The sequence below is a fragment of the Accipiter gentilis genome, chromosome 6 (genome assembly GCF_929443795.1).
Source record: "Accipiter gentilis chromosome 6, bAccGen1.1, whole genome shotgun sequence".
In the NCBI taxonomy this organism is placed as follows: domain Eukaryota; kingdom Metazoa; phylum Chordata; class Aves; order Accipitriformes; family Accipitridae; genus Astur; species Astur gentilis.
The window spans coordinates 43702964-43709217 of record NC_064885.1 but is presented as its reverse complement, the minus strand read 5'-3'; positions in this window follow the sequence as shown (position 1 = coordinate 43709217).

Genomic DNA, 6254 nt, shown 5'->3' with positions numbered 1-6254 from the left:
CCGCCGCCTCACTTCCGCCCGCCGCCCCGCCTCTTCGCCTCGCGCCCCGCCCCCGCGGCCGCGGCCGCCGGTTCGAGTCCCCGGCCGCCGGCAGGCCGAGGTCGGGGCGGCAGCGCCCGCGGGGAACACGCCGCGGCGCGAAGCGACACAGCGATTAAATGAGGCGACCTCAACACCGCGGCACGTCCCTCCGGTGCACCCTGCACGAATGTCTCCTCTCGCTTCCATTGCCACGTCTAAGTTTTGAGGCCCGTTTCCGAGGCAAGGGTTTAAGGAAACGTTAAAGGCTGGTCTCTACCATTACCGGTGGGGTTACTCCCCTGTCTGTGTACCAGACGGGTGTTCCTCTTGTTTCTTTTTGAAGTAGAATACACATATTTACATAGGTACCCGTTCTAGGTCTGCTGGCCGACTGCTGCTGTACGTGGTATACTTTCTCCAAGTTCTCCGGAGCGTGGAACTAAACCTTTTAAATTAGATGAAATTATTCACAGAATTATTACTCTTTCAACAGTTAATTACTGTTCTTTTTGTCTCCTTGAATACCATTGCGCAGCTACAAATGCTTCTTCAATCTCGTTTCTTTACATATTCTTTTGCCTTTTCTTCCTTGCTGGTATGATTATATTTGTTTAAAAATGCCTAGCATTCGGATCTCTGAAATACAATGTTATGCACTGATTTTCACACTTCTTTCAGGTAAAGGGACTGCTGCTTTCAAAGTAAACAATTTTCTCTTTTTTTCTCTGCCTACAGTTTACCTACAGTTAGTCCAACAACTCCCAGCAGCTGGATATGTAAAGGAATAAGAACTAGGTGCTCCAGTTAAAGATCTGTATTTTCTTTTTTCCTTTCCCCTCACAAAATGCTTTCGGCATCCAAGCATCCACTTGTCTTGCTGCTAGGCTCACCTTTTTCCATGCTTAAAGAAACGCTTATTTCCACGGCCTTCAAACATGCAAACCAAAATCACAGTGACCTATCATAGCGTACATCTGTATTCTTTTACCCGGACACCTCAGGTGATGGACCTGAATAACAAGGCAGCCACTGGAGCTCTTCTTAGTGATCATGGCAGTAGGTGGAAGATGGCTGACGGGGCCCGTTCCTCCAAGGGCAAAACTGCACCGCGCCGGAGATGAGACCCGTGGTGCACCGCAGTGTCCTGTATGGATCCACCAACTCACCCAGAGCTAATCTGTACATCTACCAATGGCACAGCATCATGCCACAGTCTTGCACAGGAGCGTTCCTGCAAGAAACATCATGTGGTCTTTTTTTAGCTGTACCCAGTTTCAGGTATGAGGAAATCTCAGAGAAGCTTGGATTTTAATTTGAATAAAGAGACAAGTAAGGAATACAGAGCAAGATCTCTGAGTCATCACCACAGCAAGTAGCTGAACTCTGGGTGAGGTTACCCAGAGAAAAGAGGGAAAAGGAGGGGACCAAGAACAGAGAGTACAAGGGCTGGAGGGTACTGACAAAGATCATCTGAAAGGCAAATTACAGGAAGGAGCGTGGGAGAGAAATGAGAAATCTAGGAGGAAATATACTTCTTCCTTACTTCTCCTCTCCTCATCCTGCATCTGTGGCTTAATGCAGAGTAGGGAAGCACACTCCATGACTTCTTGCATTCATCATCCTCCATAAACTAACAGTAACTGCAAAAGCCTCACAGCGATAACCGACTAGGGAGTAAAAAAAGCCAAAGAAAATTAGCACAAAATTCTCAGAAATCTAGGAAATGTTAAAAGATCCTGTGTTGCAAGAGGTCACTGGCATACCTATACAGGCCAAACGAGGGAGAACAGCACAACTCCTTTCAAAAGGGTGGCGGGGGTAGGAGACTAGATGGGAAAACATCCTGCTGCTCAGGTATGAACTTCCATGTCAGTGGCACAACATCAACCACACATAAACCAGCTTGCCTTCTGGGCCTTCTTTAGCCTGTAGGTGAATATAAATTGGGGCGATTATTATCTCTAGTTCTGTTATTTAGATACACCAGGACAGGACAAGTGTCTGATGCTAATTCGAAACTATCAAAGCCTGGAATGAAGGGGCCCCTGGTGACCATCTGTAACACGTACCACCAGCCAGGGCTTATGGTATGTATCCCGTCAGCAACGTGTGCGGCCACACTCTCAGATATGCCGCTTTGACTTGCACCATTCCATCTTGTGTTAGGTTCTGCGTGCCTAAGTAAGCTGTCAGAAAGCTGGTTTTGTCTGTTGTATCTCCTCAAAATTACTGAAGAAAAATGTTCTAGGGTTACCTTGAATCACTTGGGTGAGTTCAACAGATTCATTCTGTTTGATCCAGTATCTCCCCATGATAGTGTATTTGGACACCTAAGCAGGGCACACATTGGAAATAAATGGGATTTTAGTGCAAGAGGAGATTTCCATATGCATGCATGAGGCTACTGCATTTCAGCCATGTCTTTTTTTAACACTGCAAAAACCCCACACATTCTAAAGAAAAATTACAAATTCAAATATTTTTAGTAGATTTGTAGATTTAGATGTTGGAAATATAGTAAATGTGCATCTATTCATGTAAAGATAATTTTCTAATATGTATGAAAAGATACATTTCTTGAAATTATCTCACTGGTTTGCCTATTGCTGGGCCTTTTCAACTCCTTTTAACCACTGTTCACCGTCAGTTTTCATCCACTTCAGTAGCACACTATCATGATGTAAAGTAATGCATCTGCACATAATGGTCTCTACGCAGCAGCATGCTCTCAAAGAGGACAGAAGATGGTGTTCTCCTTTCAGTACTTTGAAGTGAAATTCCTTGAAGTCAAATTCCTAATGAAGAAACACGAAACAGGTCAGGTAAACACTGAGAAGGGGGAGACAAAATAAAAGAGGATCCCACATTACAGCTCTCAATCCAGTGAGTAAATCTTGCTACTGCACACTAGCAGTACTGCAGTCAATAGGACTGTCTCTATGAGTAAAGATTGTTTGTGCAGGGACTGAAGGTCTTTAAAATTAGTTTGTTTTATAAAACATAGAGTGCAGAACATACAGGACTATACAGATGTGGGTATTGCAATTCTTATAGGAGCTGTTGCTGGAGTATAGAAAAGCAGAATTTATTCTCCTCTGAGACACTGAAATCTGCAAAAGTCATTAAGAGAGAGGAACATAACACTCACTTATAATGATACATACTGGGAAGTGAAATCATATTCTAGAATCTATGCATCAACCCCAAATCTATTAAGGTAAAATAACGTATAAGTAACATTTATTATTTTTTATGAAATTACTGTATTTTGAAATAGTATGATGCTGCAAGATATTTTCTATCAAGATTAGTATAGAATATTTAAATTTCAGCACCTGGCTCTATCTTTTGTTTCAATCCTTTGAGGCATTTGGGGTTCTTGGGCCTGGCCCTGCGTATTACAGATTTATTTTTCTTGTAACTCTGTTAACGTAACATTATTCTCAGTGTACATGAGTGCCACTGTAAGGCAACTCCAACCCACTGGATACACTGCTTACCGAAGATTATCTCAAAATTATTTCCCAGTTTCTTGTTTTCTATCCTTTGCATTATTCAACAACCCACGTCCTAAGAGCAGAGGAAGCCTGGGCGCTGATTCAAGTAACCTTTTCCAAGGGATTTTTTTTCAGTCAGTTGCTGTGGTGTCTGAACAGAGATGAGGTCTCTTTCAAGTCACCTTCAAATGGTCATTGACACTTTGCCCTCAAATGTCACGCTGTGACTGAAATACATTAAAAGGTCAGACAGTGGAAAAACAACAGAGGAGGAAGAAAAAAATTTTCCTTAAAAACTCAAAAGAATTGTTTTAAAAATTAAGTCCAAATTATAAATGAAGACACTTAACACTTATGTGAATAAAAAAAACAGCAGCAAATTTTCTCAAACAGCAAGTTTTCTGGTGTGTTGTGCAAGGAGCTGATATCTATTCAATAATTACAACTCGGGTTTTCAGACACTTTAATTTGTTTAATGATGTGAGTCATTTAGAGCAAAAAAAAATAATTGGACATTTGTACATTATCAAATTTACAGATTCATTATCTATATTTTATTACAGCAGCAAGACAACACTCTACAATTAGGTCAAGCTCTGGGTCACAGGTATGCAGAATTTTAATGTCTCCAAATTTTAACCATTTGTAAATACATCCAACAGAGATTAACACATCAGCATGTAATCTTATCAACATAGTCCAAATCACTTCCAGGGAAAACAGAACACCTGACCAAACTACAGTTGTGTTGAACTGCATCCTCCATCACAACTTTGCTACCTTTATCCGGATTGAGTGTGTCTGTTGCTATGAAGATACTTTCTGCATTCCTTCTACAGAACACAAAGAAAAGCAACATACTCAGAGACAGCAGAATGTGTCTCTGCTCTACATGTATGAATATAGATTTATTCGATAGACTTACCACTGATTGTTCCTTCTACTCTAGTTTCTTGTTCTTATATTCTGAAATATCACATAGCATCTTAGTGGAACTAAGAGCCTTGAGGCAATCTTACAAGAGCCCTTGTTTTCATCTTGGAAAGGCAGCACACGGAAAGCACAACTTGCAGAGTGATCCATCTCCATCACAGCAACCTGCAGTCTTCGACCACACCAGCACAGCCCCACTGATAAGGGATGGCAGGCCTGATTTATGTTGGTGAAGTGAGAAGGCAAGTTGCCTGCTTGTTTTCATGCCTCTGTATCGAATGCTGAGTGCAAAGAGATGCAGTATTTGGCCCTTTTGCTCTGTCTGTTCATAACCCATAAAGGAATCCTGAATAGGGTTGTGCTTATTTTGGCTTGCATGTTCCCACTGAGTGGACAACAGTGTGACTGCAGACACCTAAATGATTATGTTGTCATGCACACCACTGGAAATTAAATCCATTCCTTAAAGAAGCAGTGTAATTTTTAATCAAACTGCTGAAAGTCCTGAGAGTATATTTACCTCTGTTTAACTGAAATGTATGACCAATGCTCAGAGAGAGAGCTCTTGGTCAAAATGCACTAGCATTTCAAGCATATGCAGCATATTTAATATAAGACTTGAGGACTCCATTCACTGTTTCCGCCTTGGCTTGTCTGAATTTGACACAAATTAGAGTACTCGCTGGTTTTAGGTTGGCTTTAGACTTTGTTCTAGGTTCCTTGTAAGTCACTGGAGTGACGAGCTCCTCCTGAGGATGATACAGGTTGGGACCTGATTCAGGTAACCAGACCACTCTCTTGATGTCTAAGCTCAGTCTCTAAGTTTGGCCACCGTGAATAGCTCGTTTCCTCTCTCCTAAGGAGTCACAAATCAGTTGTAACCCCAAGCTCCTGACTCAGATCTAAAGCATGAGGATCCACCCAAAGAGGAGTGATGACAGGTTTACTGACAGAATACATATGGCAGAAAAAACAGTAGTGTTTTTTCTGTGAGCCAGTGGGACTCCTGCAACCATCTGCAAGCTACACCCACTCTCGTGGTTGTGTTGAGAAAAGTATTAGCTTCACGTGGGCCTTGAAGAGGAAGACAACGTTGTAAAACTTCCTTGCTTGGGACAACTATGACATGAAGAATTATTCAAATTAATTTTGACGTCCTAGCTCTTCAAACATTTCAAATGCTGCCTTTATCTGGATGCAGTTGCAAATATTCTGTAAGGCTGGGAAACTTCTTAACTTGGTAAGAGATCATGGAGGCAAAAAAGGGGACTCTTCAGACTAACTGGCATAAAATTAAGCAACATTTGTCACATTTGATCAAAGAAATGTCAACCATGAGAACACTCCTAAGTTTCACAATGTCATATTTACAGAATGTGCATGCTTACTTTTCAGCCACCCACATTCAAAGGACTATACAATGGACACTTACATAGGTATTACATATGAAGCATGTATAGAGCAGTAGAAAATTAAACCATTTACATATCTTTTAATCCTCTACTTAGTCAACTAAATGACCTAGTCTTAGGTTTGGGCTACATTTTTTCAGACAAATGTTTCAAGTTGGGCACATTAGTAAGAGCAGAATTGCAAGTCAGCCAAAATTGTTGTAAGTTCATACCTGTGGAGCTGCTCCCTCATTTTCCGCAGGTTCCCACAGAGAGATCACCCAGTGCCGACAAGCAACCAAAGCTGGGGTTTAAGACTTTATTTAGGATTTCTTTTAGACACACATTCCTCAAATAGATAAGATATATAAATAACTTGAATTTCACTACGCAAAGCTGTAAAGCACTTAAA